Source organism: Jaculus jaculus, chromosome 12 (genome assembly GCF_020740685.1).
Source record: "Jaculus jaculus isolate mJacJac1 chromosome 12, mJacJac1.mat.Y.cur, whole genome shotgun sequence".
Lineage (NCBI taxonomy): Eukaryota > Metazoa > Chordata > Mammalia > Rodentia > Dipodidae > Jaculus > Jaculus jaculus.
The window spans coordinates 61,277,983-61,298,822 of NC_059113.1; the positions used below are offsets into that span (position 1 = coordinate 61,277,983).

The following is a 20,840-nucleotide window of genomic DNA, read 5'->3' on the forward strand; positions in this document are numbered from 1 at the left end:
CCATTAATTTTGTCACTTATACTAATTCAATAAAATGCTCATAAGGAAAATAACCACTGAAGGCAGAAGACTGGTTAGAGCATTACTACACAAAACTTCTTGAGAGCAAAACAACAGAATACCGATCAACTTTGCTGGGTTAAGCAACTATTTATCTTGACACAGGTTATTATGTAAGATGAACCTCTATGTTGTGCTTTGAAAATTCAAAGCAGAAAATGAAACCAAAGAAAGCTAGATACTTCATCAAAACACCTACACAGAAGTCTCTTTGTAGTTTTTGGAACCCAAGACCTTTTTGCCACACATTGCACAGATGTGCATACAGCCATGTTGATACCATCGTTAGCTTCCACCCTCCTCCCCTCTTGCAGGGATCCTCCTCGTTGGGGAATGTGGGTCATGCATTGTGGGGGTAGCCAGCAGTTATGGAGAAGAGGCAATGTCTCTGTGCATCATGTCCCAACTTGTGGCTCTAACAATCTTTCTGCCCCCTCTTCCGTGAATTTCCAAGTCATGTTGGGTTTACTTTAGTTCTACTTCAGTGATGAGTTCTTGGGAGCCTCTGTGTCTCTGAATATCTGATTTGTTAGGAGGTGAATGTTCTCTCTGTCTATCTCCTTCACCCTTGTGCTGGTACCAGGTTCACCAAGAAAGCAGCACTCTTGCTCATTACTCTATGGTTTCAGCTGGGGCCCTGGTGAGGTGCGATGGGAGTCCATCTGAAAAAGAGAAGCAAATTCTCCAACAGAGAAAAGAGTCAGCACCAGATAAATGGGATAGCTATTATTATTTTAGAGAGAATTTAATAGGTGTAGGCCCTCTTGTAGCCCACGATTGGTGGAAGCTTCATAAAGGAGAGTGGACTCATTTTTTGGATATGGCTCTGACTTGTTTCCCAGAACCAGCTATGGGTTCCATTCCACTGAGCAGATCTGTTAGCCAAATCAAGAGCATCTGGTTACCCACCATAGCTGTGTGCCAATGCTGCATTTGTGTGCACATCACGTCAGGTTGTTTGCTGCTGAGTAGCTTAGTCCTCAAGTTGCTTGGACAGATGTTGGTCATTTTCTCATTTTCCCCCAGTTGCTCATGTAGCACCTTCTGGCACTACACAAGCTAATTGGGGACTGACTCTCTTCCAGATTCCAGCCAGGTCACTTCATGTTTCATACCAATAGCATATGGTGTCATCAAGTACACAGATGCCTTTTTTGTAGGGACAGCCCTGACAAAAATGAGAATCAGGTTGGTGTACAGAACTTTTACAAATTCTGGAAGTGGAGAACTAATTCTTTCCATATGGACCAAATCTTTTAAGTTTTCTTCCACCAGTTTGTGTGGTATTCCTTGTACCATCTTTCTATGTATCTAGAGTGATAACTATACCAAGTTCCTTTTCACATTTTTCACACACTATCCTTCTGCGAACAATCTGGTCAGCCTATGCAGCAGCAGCCGCCCCAACTTTTATTTTGGTTTATTTGATTTAAAAAAATTTTATTGACAACTTTTATACTTATAGACAACAAAACATGGTATTTCCCTCCCCCACCTGCTTTCCCTTTCATAACTTTGTTCTCCGTCATATCCCCTCCCTCTTTCCATTAGTCTCTCTTTTAATTTGATGTCATCACCTTTTTCTCCTATTATGAGAGCCTTGTGTAAGTATTGCTGGGCACTGCGAGGTCTTGGATATTGAGGCCAAGTTCTGTCTGGACAGTAGTATGTAAGGAGTGGAACCCTTCCTTTGGCTCTTACATTCTTTCTGCCACCTATTCTGCAATGGACCCTGAGCCTTGGAGGGTGTGAGATGTTTCAGTTCTGGACATTCCTCCATCCCTTCTTCTCAGCACTATGTTGCCTTTTGGGTCATCACAGTGGTCATAGCCATCTGAAAAGAGAAGCTTCTTTAACCAGAAGTGACAATAGCATTAATGGATGAGTAGGAACATTAACTGTAGTGCTTTCAGGACAATTTGGTGAGACTGATATATGCAGTTATCCAGACAAGAGCAGGCTTTATACCCCTAAAGTTCATGACCTCCCCTGCCATAGGCTTTTGATTAGGTTTTCAGTACCAGGCATGTATTCCCTCCCACAGAGTGTGCCTTCAGTCCAATTAGAGGGCAGTTGGTTTCCCCCAGAGCAGAAATGCCACTACTGTACTTGTTCAGTCATTTGGCCTGTCTGGCCAAACTTGAATCTTCCAGTGTCCATTCTGTTGGACAGATGATTTCTGTCTCCCATAAAGCTGCATACAGTACAGTTTTTTTTTTTTTTTTTTCCAGCTTTCAGTTGGCTGGGCTACAGGAAGAAGGTTCTCTGCTCAGCACCAGCTTGATTTCTCAGTGACTCTTCTGCTCAGGCATGTGAAGTCTTCAGCAACAGGGTCTTACCATCTCTTTCTCATGGGAAATCAAGGGCCTTGCCTGTAATGTTTTGGAGGCAACAGGGACCTCCCTGGACAACAACTCACTGGAAGGTATCCCATCCCTGACACTGAAAATTTTCTAGTAACAATCTATGTCTTCTGGTGTGCCATTATTCAAGAAAGTAGATTTTCATATGTCTTATTCCGAATATCTTGAATTTTGATTGGCCCTCCTCTTCCCTTTCCCCCTCCCTGCCCTTCTTTTATACAATCTCTTCCCCTGGCCTCACTTAGGCCTTTCCCTTCCTTGTAATCTGTTCTTCTACTTACATATATACAATACCATCCCCTTAAGACCTTCCCTCTCCTACCTCACTTATAACCTTTTTCTAGCTTATGGGCCTCTGCTATTGATTTTTGGTTCCCGATCACATACAAGTATATACATTTGTAGCTAGGATCCACATATGAGAGAGAACATGTAATGTTTGGCTTTCTGGGCCTGGGTTACCTCACTTAGTATAATCCTTTCCAGATCCATCCATTTTCCTGAAAATTTCATAATTCATTTTTCTTTACCACTGAATAGAACTCCACTGTGCCACATGTTTATTATCCGTTCATCTGTGGATGGACATCTAGACTGGTTCCATTTCCTAGCTATTGTGAATAGAGAAGCAATAAACATGGTTATGCAAGTGTCTCTAAGGTAGAGAAAAGAGTCATTAGGATATATGCCTAGGAGTGCTATAGCTGGATCATCTGGCAAATATATTTTTAACTGTCTCAAGAGCCACCACACTGATTTCCACAATGGTTGTACCAGATTACATTCCCACCAACAGTGTAGAAGCATTCCCCTTTTACCACATCCTTGCCAGCATTTATTGTCATTTGTTTTCTTTTTTAAAATATATTATTTATTTATTTCAGAGAAAGAAAGAGTGGGGAGAGAGAGAAAGAGAAAGAGACAATGGGTGCAGGGCCTCCAGCCACTGCAAAAGAACAGACACATGCTCCCCCTTGTGCATCTGACTTATGTGGGTTCTGGAGAATTGAACCAGGATCCTTTGGCTTTGTAAGCAAATGCTTTAACCACTAAGCCATCTCTCCAGCCCCCAATTTTTTTTATTTTTGTTTTTCTAGGTAGGAATTCACTCTATCCCAGGCTGACCTGGAATTCAGTATGGAGTCTCAGGGTGGCCTCAAACTCACAGTGATCCACCTATTTCTGCCTCCCGAGTGCTGGGATTAAAGGTGTGTGCCAACATGCCAGGCTGTCATTTGTTTTCTTGATGGTAGCCATTCTGACAGGAGAGAGATAGAATCCCAAGGTAGTTTTAATTTGCATTTCCCTGATGGATAATGATGTAGAACACATTTTTAGATGTGTATATGTCATCTGTATTTCTTCTGATGAGAATACTCTATTTAGTTCCATAGCCCATTTTTTGATTGGGTTGTTTGATTTCTTATTGTTCTGTTTTTTGAGTTCTTTGTATATTCTGGATATTGTTCCTCTGTCAGATGTGTAGCTGGCAAAGATTTTCTCCCATTCTGTAGGTTGTCTCTTTGCTCGATTCACAATGTCCTTTGCTGTACAAAAGCTTTGTAATTTCATGAGATCCCAGTAGTTAATGAGTGGTTATATTTTTCAAGCAATTGTGGTTATATTCAATGTGTTGAAGGGTTTCCCCTTTCCTTTTCCTCTAGCAATTTCAGAGTTTCAGGCCTGATATTAAGGTTCCTGATCCACTGGGATTTGATTCTTGTGCATGGAGAAAGAAAAGGATCTATTTTCATCTTTCTACATATAGATATCCAATGTTCTCTGCACCACTGGTTGAAGAGGCTATCTTTCCTCCAAAAATACTTTTGGCATTTTTGCCAAAATCAAATGGCTGTAGCTGCCTGGATTAAAATCTGGGTCCTCTATTCTGTTCCATTGATCTACATGTCTGTCTTTGTGCCAATACCATGCTGTTTTTGTTACTATGGCTTTGTAATATAGCTTAAAATCAGGTATGATGATACCACCAGCCTTATTTTTGTTGTTCAAAATCATTTTGGCTATTCAAGGTTTTTGTGCTCCCAAATGATTTTCCAAATGATTGTTTTTTCTATTCTTGTGAAGAATGCCGTTGGAATTTTAATGGAATTAAATTTTTATTAAATTAAATTTTAATAGAATTTTAAATGTATGTACAGATTGCTTTTGGTAAGATTGACATTTTCACAATATTGGTTCTTCCAATCCAAGAACATGGGATGTCTTTCCATTTCCTTGTGTCTTCTGCAATTTCTCACTTGAGTGTTTTAAAGTTTTCATAGTAGAGATCCTTCATTTCCTTGGTTAAGTTTATTCCAAGGTACTCTATTTTTTTATTTTTTATTTTTGAGGCAATTGTGAATGGGAGAGATGCCCTGATTTCAACCGCTGCATATTTGTTGTTAGTATATAGGAAAGCTACTGATTTCTGTGTATTTATTTTGCATCCTGCTACATTGATAAAAGTGTTTATCAGGTCTAACAGTTTGCTGGCACATTATTTAGGGTCTCTTATGCATGTAATCATATCTTCCGCAAATAGTGATAATTTGATCTCTTCCTTTCCAATTTGTATCCCTTTTATGAGTGCTTCTTGCCTTATTGCTATAGCTAAGAATTCCGTACTATATAAAATAAAAGTGGGGACAGGGGACACCCTTGTTTTGTTCCTGAATTTAGTGGAAACATTTCAAGTTTTTCTCCATTTAGTATTATGTTGGATGTAGGTTTGTTGGAAATAGCTTTTATTATGTTGAGACATGTTCCTTCTAGTCCCAGTTTCTGTAATACTTTTAACATGAAAGTATGTTGTATTTTGTCAAATGCCTTTTCTGCATCTATTGAGATGATCATGTGATTTTTGTCCTTCACACCATTTATATGATGTATTACATTTATTAATTGGTGTATGTTGAACTACCCCTGCTTCCCTGGGATAAAGCCAAACTGGTTGGCGTGATTAATCTTTTTGATATATTCTTGTATCTGGACTTCCGGTTAAGATGGCGGTGTAGGTACTACGCCAAAGCAGCCTAGGGGGGAAAAAGACCAAAAAAACTCAGCAAAACACACACTTTTACTAAAAAGTGGGGTGTATAGGAAATTGAAGCGGCAGCAGAGAAGTAGAAGAGTTCCAGAGCATCCAGAGCCTGCACAGGCGGGAAAAGCGGCTCCGGCAGCTCGGCCAACCGCTGCGGCCGCGACGCACCAGAAAGCCGCCAGACTCGGCTCGAGCCGCAGGAAAAGCCAGCTGTGGGAGCTTTCCTTCACACCGCGCTCTCCGCAACTCGGGAAACGTGAGGGGAGAGCGGCAGTGAGCAACGGAGGAGCAGACCACGAGGTAGAAGAACGCTTGGAGCAGCGAGAGAACTGGAGCAGCTGTGGCTCCCTCCCCTCCCCCACTGCCTGTGCCCAGCTCCAGCGAACAGAGCAGCGGCCCGGGACCCAGCCACACCAACTTGGGCTGACAGCGGGACCCAAGCAGGAGCAGAGTTTGGCAGCAACATCAGCGGCTCCAGAACCAGTAACAGCGGCCCCAGCAGCAGCAGACCCAGGAGTGGCAGCAGCGGCAGACTTGGCAGCAGCAGCTTCAGGGGGAGCAGCGGCAGTGGACACAGCAGCAGCAGCTTCAGCAGCAGTGGTGGCTCCAGCAGTGGCAGCTACAGCAGCAGCAGAGGCAGCAGAAGCGGTGGGTCCAGAGCAACACCTTCAGCAGCAGTGGCTACAGTCCCAGCAGGGGCAGCCTGAGCAGCAGCAGTTCCAGCAGCAGGGGTGCTGATCTGCAGGGCCACACTTGCCAGGCTCGGTTTGCCCCTCAGGAAAAGCAAGTTCCCAGCTCCAGAAATCAGAACAGCAGCCCGACGACCCAGGCAGCAACTTAACTGAGACCAAAATCATCCAAGGTAACTGGGATTGCACCAGGGAAGGATCTCACTTGGTCGCAAGCTGACTTGGATCCCTCAACAGACCAGAAATCTTAACCTCTTTGTTGATAGAGGATCTGGTTGTTATAATAACTACTCTTGCATACATACTCGGGGCTGTTTTTGATTGAATGTGTACAGTGTTTAGTTAAATTTTAGAATCTACCTGTATTTTATTCCACTCAGCCTGCTTGAATACTCCTATAGCAGGGAAACTCAACCCCTAAGAACATCTTTGTAGATACTCTGAGAGTCTTAAGAGCCACACCTAACACCTTAAGGTCCTACCCTGAAAATATATTACATCAAATCCATTGATACAGCTAAGAATACACAGCTAGCTAAAAAATCCAAGCATTAACTTTATCCAAGATGCAAAAATATATACATTATAACACAAGAAACACTAAAAAGCAAGACGATATAAATCCACCTAAAAGCATTAATGCATCAGAAATGTCCTCCAGTGAGAAAGAGTTAGAGGAAATGCCTGAGAAAGAGTTCAAAAGAATGATTATAAATATGTTCAAAGAGGTCAAAGAACACATCAAAACAATCAAAGAAGAAATCAAAGAGGAAATCAAAGGAATCAAAGAAGATGCAGGACACCAATTAAATGAAATAAAGAAGGCAATACAAGACATAAATAAGGAAATAGAAATAATAAAGAAAAACCAGTCAGAATTACTAGCAATGAAGAACACAGTTAATGAAATAAAAAACTCTGTAGAAAATCTCACCAGTAGGATGGATGAGGGAGAGGACAGAATATCTAAGCTAGAAGACCAGGTGGCAGACCTAATACAATCCAACAAAGAGAAAGACAAACTTATAGAAAAGTATGAGTGGGAATTTCAAGATATTCGGGACACTATGAAAAGATCCAATATAAGAATTCAGGGCATAGTAGAAGGAGAAGAACTCCACTCCAGAGGCATAGTAGGCATCTTCAACAAAATCATAGAAGAAAATTTCCCCCAAATTGGGAAAGAGGTGCCAATGCAGATACAGGAAGCCTTTAGAACCCCAGCCAGACAAAACCCAGAAAGAACCTCTCCTTGCCATATTACAATCAAACTTCCAAACGCACACACCAAAGAAAAAATATTGAAAGCAGTTAGAGAAAAAAATCAAGTTACTTACAAAAGCAAGCCCATCAGGATTACAGCAGATTATTCAACACAAACTGTTAAAGCCAGAAGGGCTTGGAGTGATATATTCCAAGTTCTGAAAGATAACAACTGTCAACCAAGGTTACTTTATCCTGCAAAGTTATCCATGCAAATAGATGGAGAAATAAAGACATTCCATGACAAAAGCAGGTTAAAGGAGTATTTGAAGACAAAACCAGCTCTACAGAAAATACTTGATAGAATCCTCCATGCTGAAGAAAAGGAAAAGCACACATATAAGGGACCTAGAAAAAACAAGCAATACTCAAATACTAGTTAACAGAAGAGAGCGCAGGTAGAACCAGAAACACACACACACACAAAAAAAAAAAAAATGGCAAACATAAATACACACCTTTCAATAATATCTCTTAATATCAACATCCTCAATGCCCCAACGAAAAGACATAGATTTGCAGACTGGGTTAAAAAGCAGGATCCTACAATTTGTTGTCTCCAAGAAACTCACCTTTCTACAAAGGATCGACATTATCTTAGGGTGAAAGGTTGGAAGACGGTGTTTCAAGCAAATGGGCCTAGAAAACAAGCAGGGGTTGCTATCCTAATATCAGACAGGGTAGACTTTAGTCCGATGTTAGTCAAGAAAGATAAGGAAGGTCACTTTATATTGATTAAGGGCACACCCCAACAGGAGGACATTACAATCCTAAACATATATGCACCTGACATTGGGGCTCCCAAATTCGTCAAACAAACACTATTAGAACTAAGGTCACAGATAACACCAAACACAGTGGTGGTGGGTGACTTTAACACCCCACTCTCATCAATTGACAGGTCATCCGGGGAAAAAATAAACAGAGAGGCATCTGGACTAAATGAGGTCATAGAAGGAATGGACTTAACAGATATGTACAGGACATTTCATCCAAAGGCTGCAGAATATACAATCTTTTCAGCAGCACATTGAACATTCTCTAAAATAGACCATATATTAGGACACAAAGCAAATCTTAACAAATTCCGGAAAATTGAAATAATTCCTTGCATTCTATCTGAACACAGTGGAATTAAACTACAAATCAGTAGCAAGAAAGGCTATAGAGCATACACAAAATCATGGAAACTAAACAATACACTACTAAATGATGAATGGGTCAATGAAGAAATCAAAAAGGAAATCAAAAAATTTATAGAGTCAAATGATAATGAGAATACAACATACCAAAATCTCTGGGACACAATGAAGGCAGTTCTAAGAGGTAAATTTATAGCCTCGAGTGCCTATATTAAGAAATTAGAAAGGTCGCAAGTAAACGACCTAATGCTTCGCCTTAAAGCCTTGGAAAAAGAAGAACAAGGCAAACTAAAAATCAGTAGACAGGAAGAAATAATAAAGATCAGGGCACAAATTAGTGAAATAGAAACAAAAAGAACAATCCAAAGAATTAATGAAACAAAGAGTTGGTTCTTTGAAAGGATAAACAGGATTGATAAACCCTTAGCAAATCTGACCAAAAGAAAGAGAGAAGAGACACAAATTAATAAAATCAGAGATGAACAAGGTAACATCACAACAGATTCCAGAGAAATTCAAAAAATTATAGGGACATACTATAAAAGCATATACTCAACAAAGTATGAAAATCTGAAAGAAATGGATGATTTCCTTGATCTATATGACCTACCTAAGTTAAATCAAAATGAGATTAATCACTTAAATAGACCTATAACAAACATGGAGATCCGAACAGTTGTCAATAATCTCCCAACTAAAAAAAGTCCAGGCCCGGACGGATTCACTGCTGAATTTTACCAGACTTTTAAGGAAGAGCTAACACCATTGCTTTTTAAGCTTTTCCAGGAAATAGAAAAAGAAGGAATTCTACCAAACTCCTTCTATGAGGCCAGCATCACCCTGATACCAAAACCAGACAAAGATAGAACAAGAAAAGAAAATTACAGACCAATCTCCCTCATGAACATAGATGCAAAAATTCTCAACAAAATATTGGCAAACAGAATACAAGAGTATATCAAAAAGATCATTCACCCTGACCAAGTAGGCTTTATCCCAGAGATGCAGGGATGGTTCAACATATGCAAATCTATAAATGTAATACATTACATAAACGGGTTGAAGGACAAAAATCACATGATCATCTCATTAGACGCAGAGAAAGCATTTGACAATATCCACCATCCCTTCATGATAAAAGTCCTACAGAGACTGGGAATAGAAGGAACATATCTCAATATAATAAAGGCTATTTATGACAAGCCTACAGCCAACATATTACTAAATGGGGAAAAACTGGAAGCTTTTCCACTAAAATCAGGAACAAGACAAGGGTGTCCACTGTCCCCACTTTTATTTAATATAGTTTTGGAAGTCTTAGCCATAGCAATAAGGCAAGAGACACACATAAAAGGGATACAAATTGGAAAGGAAGAAATCAAGTTATCATTATTTGCAGATGACATGATTCTATACATAAAGGACCCTAAAGACTCTACTAGCAAGCTGTTAGAGCTGACCAAAACCTACAGCAATGTAGCAGGATACAAAATAAATACACAGAAATCAGTAGCCTTCATATATGGTAACAACAAACACACAGAGGATGAAATCAGAGAATCACTCCCATTCACAATTGCATCAAAAAAAATAAAGTACCTTGGAATAAACCTAACCAAGGAAGTAAAGAATCTATACAATGAGAACTTTAAAACACTCAAGCGAGAAATTGCAGAAGACACTAGAAAGTGGAGAAACATCCCTTGTTCCTGGATTGGAAGAATCAATATTGTGAAAATGGCAATCTCACCTAAAGCAATCTACACATTTAATGCAACCCCTATCAAAATTCCAAAGGCTTTCTTCATGGAAATAGAAAAAACAACCCAAAAATTCATTTGGAATTACAAAAAACCTCGAATATCTAAAATAATACTGAGCAACAAAAAAGAGGCTGGTGGTATTACCATACCTGATTTTAACCTATACTACAGAGCCATAGTAACAAAAACAGCAGGGTTCTGGCACAAAAACAGACATGTAGATCAGTGGAACAGAATAGAGGACCCAGATGTAAGCCCAAGTAGCTATAGCCACCTGATATTCGATAAAAATGCCAAAAATACTCATTGGAGAAGAGACATCCTCTTCAGCAAATGGTGTTTTGAAAACTGGATATATATCTGCAGAAGGATGAAAATAGATTCTTCTCTCTCGCCATGCACAAGAATTAAGTCCAAATGGATTAAAGACCTTAACATCAGACCGGAAATTCTGAAACTGCTAGAGGAAAAAGTAGGGGAAACCCTTCAACATATTGGTCTTGGCAAAGACTTTCTGATATATTCTTGTATCTATTTGCCACTATTTGTTTCAGGATTTTTGCATCTATGTTCATGAGGGAGATTGGTCTATAATTTTCTTTTTTTGTTCTGTCTTTGGTTTTGGTATGTGGGTGATGCTACCTTCATAAAAGGAGTTCACTGGAATTCCTTCTTTTTCTATTTTATGGAAAAGTTTGAGAAGTAGTAGTGTTAGTTCTTCCATGAAGGTCTGGGCTTTTTTTAGTTGGGAGACTTTGTATAAGTGCTTGGATCTCTGTACTTGTTATAGGTCTATTTAAATGGTTTATCTCATCTTGATTTAATTTTGGTAGGTCATATGAATCAAGGAAATCATTCATTTCTTTTATATTTTCAAACTTAGAGGCATATATATATTCTTTTATTTCAAATTTTTATTAACATCTTCCATGACTATAAAAAATATCTCATGGTAATACATTTCCTCCCCACCACTTTCCCTTTGAAATTACATTCTCCATCATATCCCCTCCCCATCTCAATCAGTCTCTCATTTATTTTGATGTCATGACCCTTTCCACCAGTTATGATGGTCTTCTGTAGGTAGTGTCAGGCACTGTGAGGTCATGGATATCCAGGCCATTTTATGTCTGGAGGGAGCACGTTGTAAGGCTGTGTTCAATTCTTTTTTAACAATTTTATTTTTTATTTTTGTTTTCCTTTTTTCTTCCAAATTTTTATTAACAACTTCCATGATTATAAAAAATACCCCATGGTAATACACTGCCTCCCCCCCACCCCAACTTTCCCCTTTGAAACTCCATTCTCCATTAAATCCCCTCCCCATCTCAATCAGTCTCTCTTATTTTGATGTCATGATCTTTTCCATCTCTTATAATGAACTTGTACAGTTAGTGTCAGGCACTATGAGGCCATGGATATCCAGGCCATTTTGTGCCTGGAGGGAGCATGTCGTATGGAGTCCTACCCTTCCTTTGGCTCTTACATTCTTTCCACCACCTCTTCCACATTAGACCCTGAGCCTTGGAAGGTGTGATAGAGATATTGCAGGGCTGAGCACTGTGGTCATTTCTTTCCATCACCATGATTCCTTTTGAGTCATCCCAAGGTCACTGCCATCTGAAAAGAGAAGATTCTCTACCAAAAGTGAGAGTCACATTAATATAAGGGTATGAACATTAAGAGAAGTGCTTTCTGGGCAGTTTGATAAGCATAGTATATACATTTAGCCAGACAGCAGCCGACGTTACACCCCTAGGGCTCATGACTACCCCTGTTTAAGTTTTCAGTATCAGGGATTATTCCCTCACATGGAGTCGGCCTCCAGTCCAATTAGAGGGCAGTTGGTTTCCCCCATAACAGACATGCCACTATTGCACCCATTGGCTCATTTGACCTGGCTGCCAAATATAAGACTTGTAGTGTCCACTGTTGAGTATCTTCACTGGTGATTTCTCTTTCTACCACTGCACTGCATGCAGAATGGCTTCTTCCAGCTTTCTGTCAGCGGTCTGCATGGAGGAGGTTATCAGCTCAGTATAGCAGAATTTCTCAGTGGTCGTGCAGCCCAAGTATGTGGAGTCTTCAGGAATAGGGCCTTACCATCTATTCCTGGTGGGAAACCAAGGGCCTCAGCAATGGCCTATAATGTTTTGGGGGCATCAGGGATCTCTCTGGTCAAGAACTCACTGGAAGGCATCCCATCCCTGGTACTGAAAATTTTCTAGCAGTATATATATTCTTAAAGTATGTCCTTATAATTGTCTGAATTTAATTTGTATCTTTTGCAATGCTGCCTTTTTCATCTCTAATTTTGCTAATTTTTGTCTCTTCATTCTTCCTTCTGATCAGATTTGCTGAGGGTTTATCAATCTTGTTTATCCTTCTAAGAACCAACTCTTTGTTTCATTGATTTTTTGGAGTGTCTTTTTGGTTTCTAGTTCATTAATTTCTGCCTAATCTTTATTATTTCTTCTCATCTACTGATTATTGGTTTACCTTGTTTTTCTTTTTCCAAGGCCTTAAGGTTAAGCATTAAATTGTTTATTCACGAATTCTCTAATTCCTTATCTATTTATTTATTTATTTATTTATTTATGTATTTATGTATTTATTTGAAAGCAACAGACAGAGAGAGAAAGAGGGACATAGAGAGAATGGGTGCACCAGGGCTTCCAGCCACTGCAAACGAACTCCAGACACGTGCGCCCCCTTGTGCATCTAGCTAACATGGGTCCTGGGGAATTGAGCCTTGAACCAGGGTTCTTAGGCTTCACAGGCAAGCGCTTCACAGGCAAGCACTTAACTGCTAAGCCATCTCTCCAGCCCTCTAATTTCTTAATACAGGCACTTAGAGCTATAAATTTCCCTCCTAGGACTGCCTTCATTGTGTCCCAAAGGTTTTTGGTATGTATTTTGGTATATATTTTGATTCTAAGAATTTTTAAATTTTATTTATTCTTTTTTTTTGTTTGTTTGTTTTTTGTTTTTTTGAGGTAAGATTTCACTCTAGCCCAGGCTGACCTGGAATTCACTATGGAGTCTCAGGGTGGCCTCGAACTCACGGCGATCCTCCTACCTCTGCCTCCCAAGTGCTGGGATTAAAGGCGTGTGCCACCATACCTGGCAAATTTTATTTATTTTTTATTAACAACTTCCATGATTGTAAACAATATCCCATGTTAATGTCCTCCCTCCCCCCGCTTTCCCCTTTGAAACTCAATTGTCCATCATATCACCTCCCCCTCTCCACCAGTCTCTCTTTTATTTTGATGTCATGATCTTTTCCTCCTACTATGATGATCTTGTGTAGATAGTGTCAGACACTGTGAGGTCATGGATATCCAGGCCATTTTGTGTCTGGAGGAGCATGTTGTAAAGAGTCCTACCCTTCCTTTGGCTCTTACATTATTTCTGCCACTTCTTCTGCAATAGACCCTGAGCCCTGGAAGGTGTGATAGAGATATTGCAGTGCTGAGCACTCCTCTGTCACTTCCTCCCAGCACCATGATGCCTTCTGAGTCATTCCAAGGTCACTGCCATCTGAAAAGAGAAGGTTCTCTACCAAAAGTGAGAGTCGTATTAATATATCGGTATGACATTAAGAGAAGGGCTTACTGGACAGTTTGATGAGCATAGCATATACATTTAGCCAGACAGCAGCAGATCTTACATCCCTAGGGCTCATGACTACCCCTATTGTAGATTTTCAGTATCAGGGATGTATTCCCTACCATAGAGCCGGCCTCCAGTCCAATTACCTACTTCAGAGATACTTGTTCAACCACGTTTATTGCTGATCTATTCACAATAGCTAGGAAATTGAAACAGACTAGATGTCCCTCAACTGATGAGTGGATTATGAAGTTGTGTCACAATTACATAATGGAGTTCTTTTGTGTGGTAAAGAAAAACAAAGTTATGAAATTTGTAGGAAAATGGATGGATCTGGAAAGGATTATACTAAGTGAGGTTACACAAAGCCAAACGTCGCATGTTCTCTCTTATATGTGGATCCTAGCTACAAATAACTGGACTTCTGTGTAAGTAGGAAGAAAACACAGTAGCATAGGCCAGTAAGTTAGAAAGGAGATATAAAGGGAATAGAATCGGAGGGAGGAGGAACCTAATAGGATGGTATTGTATATATGTAAGTAGAAGAACAGATTAAGGTCTAAATGAGGTCAGGGGAAGATATTGAGTAAGGAAAGGTGGCAGTAGGGCTAATCAAAATCTAAGAGAACATAAATAAGTCATATGGAAACCTACTTTTTTGGACAATGGAACACACAGGACCCATGGATTGTTAATAGAAACTTTTCAGTGCCAGGGATGGGATAACTTCCAGTGAGTTGTTGGCCAGGGAGGTCCCTGATGACCCCAAAACTTTACAAGCCATTGCCAAGGCCCTTGGTTTCCCACCAGGACTAGATGGTAAGACCCTATTGCTGAAGATTCCACATACTTGGACTTCAAGGTCACTGAAAAACCCTGCTGGAGCTGAGCTGAAAACCTCCTCCATGTAGACCAACTGACAGAAAGCTGGAAAAAGCCATGCTGCATGCAGTTCAATGGGAGAGAGAGAAATCATCAGTGAAGATGCCCAACAATGGATACTGCAAGCCTTATATTTGGCCAGCTAGGCCAAATGAGCCAACAGGTGCAATAGTGGCACATCTGTTATGGGGGAAACCAAGTGCCCTCTAATTGGACAGGAGGCCCACTCCCTGAGAGGCAATATATCCCAATACTGAAAACCTACAACAAGGTAGTCATGAGCCCAAGGGGTGTAACGTCTGCTGCTGTCTGGCTAAAAGTATATATTATGCTCACCAAACTGCCCAGTAAGCACTTCTCTTAACATTCATACCCACACATTACTGCTCCTCTTACTTCTGGTTAGAGAACCTCTTTTCAGATGGCAGTGACTTTGGGATGACTCAAAAGGTACCATGGTGCTGAGAAGTGACAGAGGAGTGCCTAGCAGTAAAGTATCTCAATCACAGCTTCCATGGCTCAGGGTACATTGTGGAAGCAGTGGTGGAAAGAATGTAAGAACCAAAGGAAGGGTAGGACTCCTTACAACGTGCTCCTCCAGACACAAAATGACCTGGATATCCATGACCTCACTATGCCTGACACTACCTACACAAGACCATCATAATAGGAAGAAAAGATCATGACATGAATGTAAAAGAGTGATTGAGAGGGGGAGGGGATATGATGGAGAGTGGAGTTTCAAAGGGGAAAATGGGGGGAGGGAGGGAATTAGAATGGAAGTTGTCAATAAGAAAGAAAGAAAGAAAGATTAACTTAATATAAGAAAAGAAAAAATTTAATTTTTGTTTATTTTTATTCATTTGACAGCAACAGAGAGAGAGAGAGAGAAAGAGGCAGATAGAGACAATGGGTGTGCCAGGGCCTCCAGCCACTGCAAATGAACTCCAGACCCATGCGCCCCCTTGTGCATCTGGCTAACATGGGTCCTGGAGAATTGAGCCTCGAACCGGGGACCTTAGGCTTCACAGGCAATTGCTTAACCACTGAGCCATCTCTCCAGCCCGAAAAAATTTTTTTGCTGGGCATGGTGATGCTAGTCTTTAATCCCTGTGCTTGACAAGAATTCCAGGCCACCCTGAGACTACATAATGAATTCCAGCTCAGCTTGGGCTAGAGTGAGACCCAAACAAAAGAAAAAAGGATACCCTGTATTTTCCTAGGCTACTTGGAACATTATTTCAGAATTCACTATGCTGTTAGCCCAATAAATCTTTTTTTTTAACATATTTTTTCTTGTTATTTATTTGTAAGCAGACAGGGAAGAAGGACAGAGAGATAGAATGGGTGCCACCAGGGCTTTCAGCTGCTACAAACTTCAGAGGTGTTGTCACCTTGTGCATCTGACTTTATGTGGGTACTTGGAACTCTAACTCATGCTGTTGGACTTTGTGGGCAAGTGCCTTAGCCACTGAGCCATGTCTCCAGCCCTCTAATAAATATTTTGCCTGAGGACAGATTCCATGCTCTCTCCCTACACCTAAGATTTTAGTGGAGAAATCGAGGAGAGGTATTGTTGCAGCCAGTTGCCCTGTGTAGCTCCTCCATCCTGGATGCTGTTCTCTGCATCCAACACCAGACTCTTGTCCCCCTGTGTTGGGAGCTATGAATCAAACCTCGGCCATGTTAACAGAAACCTCCATATAGCAAGTTAAATTTCTACTTCCTCACCTAATATTCAACTACCAGAAACAATGGGATCGTACACCTGGCTGAACACTCCCACATCCTGCCAGTAGCTGATGAAGAAACAAAGGCATTGCAGTTTAACCAATAACTCTGTGATCTTTGCCCTAACCACGTCCCCTTCCCCCTACAACCCTATATAAACCTACACGTAAGAATAAACTCTCAAGGCCTTGACACTTAGCATGGTCTCCTTCTTGTGTCTGTTTGCCTTTTCCCACTCAGGTTAACTTCTCCTCGGGTCCTTGTTCAACTCCTCGCTGGCCGGGGCAACCCTGTGTTGAGTCTCCTGGTTCCTTCAGGACTTGCTGCCCATCCTACAAGCTCTGGCAGTAGGACAATGTTAGGTTGCAATAAGCTCCCAAAATGGAGTCAGCAAGGACAGCAGAAGGGCAACAGAGACATAAGGAAATAGGTTATTCACATTCCTCAAGAAACTGCCCAGCCATTATCCCTTCCTTGGCTAACAATGTGCCCAGGTCATGGTTTCCTGAGCCCTTCTCTGGTAAGTCAACTGTTCACTGTTCTGGGCTCACACCCTAGCTATTTGAAATGTCTAATATAAAGAACAAGAGTTCTTTTCCCTTCCTCACCTTCCTCCAACTAAAGAAGCCCTATAAAGCCCATTTATCTGGAATCTCAGGCTGGCTGTGCTCTTTCTTGTGAGTCAGCCCTGACAGCTCATGTTTTTCCTGAATAAAAGCTTTCATCTTTGCCCCAGAGTGATTTGTGTGGTCTTGATCACTCTTGATCCTTACACCAGGTGCTGTGACTTGGATAGGAAGGCTTCCAGTTGCCCTCTTGGGTGGCCAGACCTCCTTCCCCCTGACCAGACCACGGAGCTTCCAAGTTTTCAGGAATGCACTCTCATTCAACCCCTCTCTCATACTCATCCTCACTCTGTGCTTTTGACCCAGATGCCACAGATGACCTCACCCCAACAGCTCCTCTAGCTCCTCCAGCTCCCTCAGCCTCTCCTGACCCCCTGCCTGGTATTTTGATCTCCAGAGTTGCAAATAGAATAAAAACTTAATGGGCTGGAGTCTGGATGGCTTAGCACTTATGGCATTTGACTGCAAAGCCAAAGGACCCAGGTTTGATTCCCCAGGACCCACGTCAGCCAGATGCACAAGGGGGCACAAGTGCCTGGAGTTCATTTGCGTGGCTGGAAGCCATGGCGTGCCCATATTCTCTCTCTCCTTCTTTCTCTGTCAAATAAATAAATAAATAAAAATATTTTTTTAAATGTGTTTCAAGCCAGGTGTGGTGGAGCACGCCTTTAAACCCAGCACTCGGGAGGCAGAGGTAGGAGAAGCACCGTGAGTTTGAGGCCACCCTGAGACTCCATAGTGAATTCCAGGTCAGCCTGAGCTACAGTGAGACCCTACCTCAAAAAAACACCAAAAAAAAAAAAATGTGTTTCAAGAAAGTTATAAGAAACAAAGTTCCAAAATCAATAATAATTTTAGAGGGAGGGAATTACCATGGGATATATTTTATAATCATGGAAAATGTTAATAAAAATTTAAAAAATAATAATAATAATTTTAAAAAACTATATGTTTATTCTGAGTAAATAGTATAAGTCAAATCTGATCTACTTTTTCTTTAAAAAAAAAAAAAGTTATTTCAGCCGGGCGTGGTGGCGCACGCCTTTAATCCCAGCACTCAGGAGGCAGAGGGAGGAGGATTGCCATGAGTTCAAGGCCACCCTGAGATGACAGAGTTAATTCCAGGTCAGCCTGGACCACAGTGAGACCCTACCTCGAAAAACAAAAAAAGTTATTTCAAAAGGCCTTTTGAGAAAAAAAAAAAACATTAAATGGTCATATAAAAATTCTTATGATAAGGACAATAAAAGTTTTTGTTGGTAGTTATGAGATGAACTAGCTAAAGAAGATAAGTTGGAGAGGAAATTTTAAATGTTTGATGTTAAATGTTTGATGAAAAAGATTGTTACAGAGTAGTTACATGGATTGTAGAGTGAAAGTATGTAGAAGAAGGTATAAGTATGTAGATGAAGGTATGAGCAAGCCTAAATGGAAGGTTAAAGACAAAGTACTTGATCAGATCACAGACTTCTTGAGATATAAAATGACAATTAGCCTAGGACTTACATCAGACTAACAAAGGAAGACCCTGGCTGGTAGCAGGTTACTATGGTATTCAGAATGTAAATTTAACTCATTGATGTTAACCTGGTCAAAATAATGATCATGAAAGACTGAATATAGAGTACCTAACCAAGTTAAATACATTCCTCTATTTGTCAACCTTTTAACTAAATCTTAAGGTTAAAATTGACACATTAGTATTTAATTCTCTCCTAATGTTACTTTTTAAATTTTTTAGTTATTTATTTGAGACAGAGAGAGGGAGAAAGAGAGAATGGGCACACCAGGGCCTCGAGCCACTGCAAGATGCATGAGCCACCAGTGTATCTGGCTTACATGAGACCTGGAGCAGGACCACACCAGGGTCCTTAGGCTTCACAAGCATGTGCTTTTAACCACTAAGCCATCTCTCCAGCCCCCTCCTAAGGTTATTATATCTAAAACCCTGCCTCAAAAAAAAAAAAAAAAAAAACTCACAGAGGAATTATTCACTCTTTTTTCCCCCCCTATTTTATTTTATTTTTTAAAATTCTTTTTGGTTTTTCAAAATAGGGTCTTACTCTAGCCCAGGAATGCACTCTGTATTCTCAGGGTGGTCTTGAACTTGTGGCGATCCTCCTATCTCTGCCTCCCGAGTGCTGGGATTAAAGATGTACACCACCACGCCCCACCCTTTTTGCCTGTTTTATAAGGTAAATAGACCACATTTGGAAACATTAAACAGTATTTATCTATCACACACTTAAAAACTACTTACTTCATGGCAAGCAGTAAAAAAAAAAAACAAAAGAATTCTAAACAAAGTTGTGATTTAAAACTGAAAAAACTCCCCATGTCTTAGGAAAATCCACTGTATACAAACAATGTTAATATAGTTTGTCTAAGCTTCATGTAATAGTCATAAGTATTTTAGTTAAACCTTAAAATTGTTCAACAGCAGCTGGGCATGGTAGTGCACGCCTTTAATCTCAGCACTAGGAGGGCAGAGGTAGGAGGATCGCCATGAGTTCAAGGCCACCCTGAGACTATATAGTGAGTTCTAGGTCATGCTGGGCTAGAGTGAAACCCTACCTCGGGGGAAAAAAAAAAAAAGTTCAATGGTAAAAGGTACATATTTAAAAAGTTACTTTGGGGCTGGAGAGATGGCTTAGCAGTTAAGGCACTTGCCTGAAAAGCCAAAGGACTCTAGTTCCATTCCCCAGGACCCACACAAGCCAGATGCACAAGGTGGCACATGCATCTGGAGTTTGTTTGCAGTGGCTGGAGGCCCTGGCATGTCCATTCTCTCTCTCATTCTCGCTGTCATTCTGTGTCTGCCTCTTTCTCTCTCGTGCTCTCAAATAAATAAATAAATAAAAATTAGAAAAAATTACTTGTGTCTGTCATATTGTCTCTTATGTATGTTAAAGTTAGGCTTGCTTAACTCAACAATGACCAAGTTTTATTTTATTCTTGAGCTATGTATAATCACTCTCAGTCAAGGTTTCACTTAACTGTCTCATTTCTGGTATCTTAAGTTCACTGCTTATAAAGATATTGATACTTAAGGCATGTTTTCTGCTGTAGAAAAATAATAATAAATTGCTGTTCTGCTTCCAGTTTGGGGTTAGGATTAGGATGCTACTTTTTGGTCCAGCTTTATGTGGGTGGCTGGGAAATTGAATTGAATCCTGCCTGGTAGATTTTGTGATCAAGCACCTTTAACCACTGAAGTCCCAGCCCCTTCTTTACATTTTCTAAGTATAAAATGTTGACATAATTCATTTGTTCAACAAATGTTTATTGCACATTTATGGTCATGTATTATTTCACTAAAATTTCAGACTTCACAGCAACTGTTTGAGGTAGACATTATTAATCTTCCTTTCAGGAATGGGGCCCTGAGGTTCAGGGAGGATATGTCCCTTGCCAGCTGGTACTTTGGGGCAGGTTTAGATACCAGTGTTTGCCACGCCCACCTGTGCTCTTCACATATGTACCTGCTGGGCTTTCTGCTTCTGACAACAAGCCAGGGCCAGGCATGCCATTACCTAGGCCTAACCCCTAGGCCTCAGTGTCCCTCAGAATTTACCTCTGAAGTAGATAAACAGGGAGTGGCTGTTTCCTAAACTGATTGCCAGGTGTCAGTTGTACATGAGGTAATGTTAAGAGAAGTTCAGCACC

At 40.6% G+C, this 20,840-nt stretch overlaps 1 pseudogene; it reads right to left on the minus strand.

Annotated features, from left to right (window-relative positions):
• Positions 1-255: 255 nt before the first annotated feature.
• Positions 256-19,439, minus strand: LOC123453597 (annotated as a pseudogene).
• Positions 19,440-20,840: the final 1,401 nt, after the last annotated feature.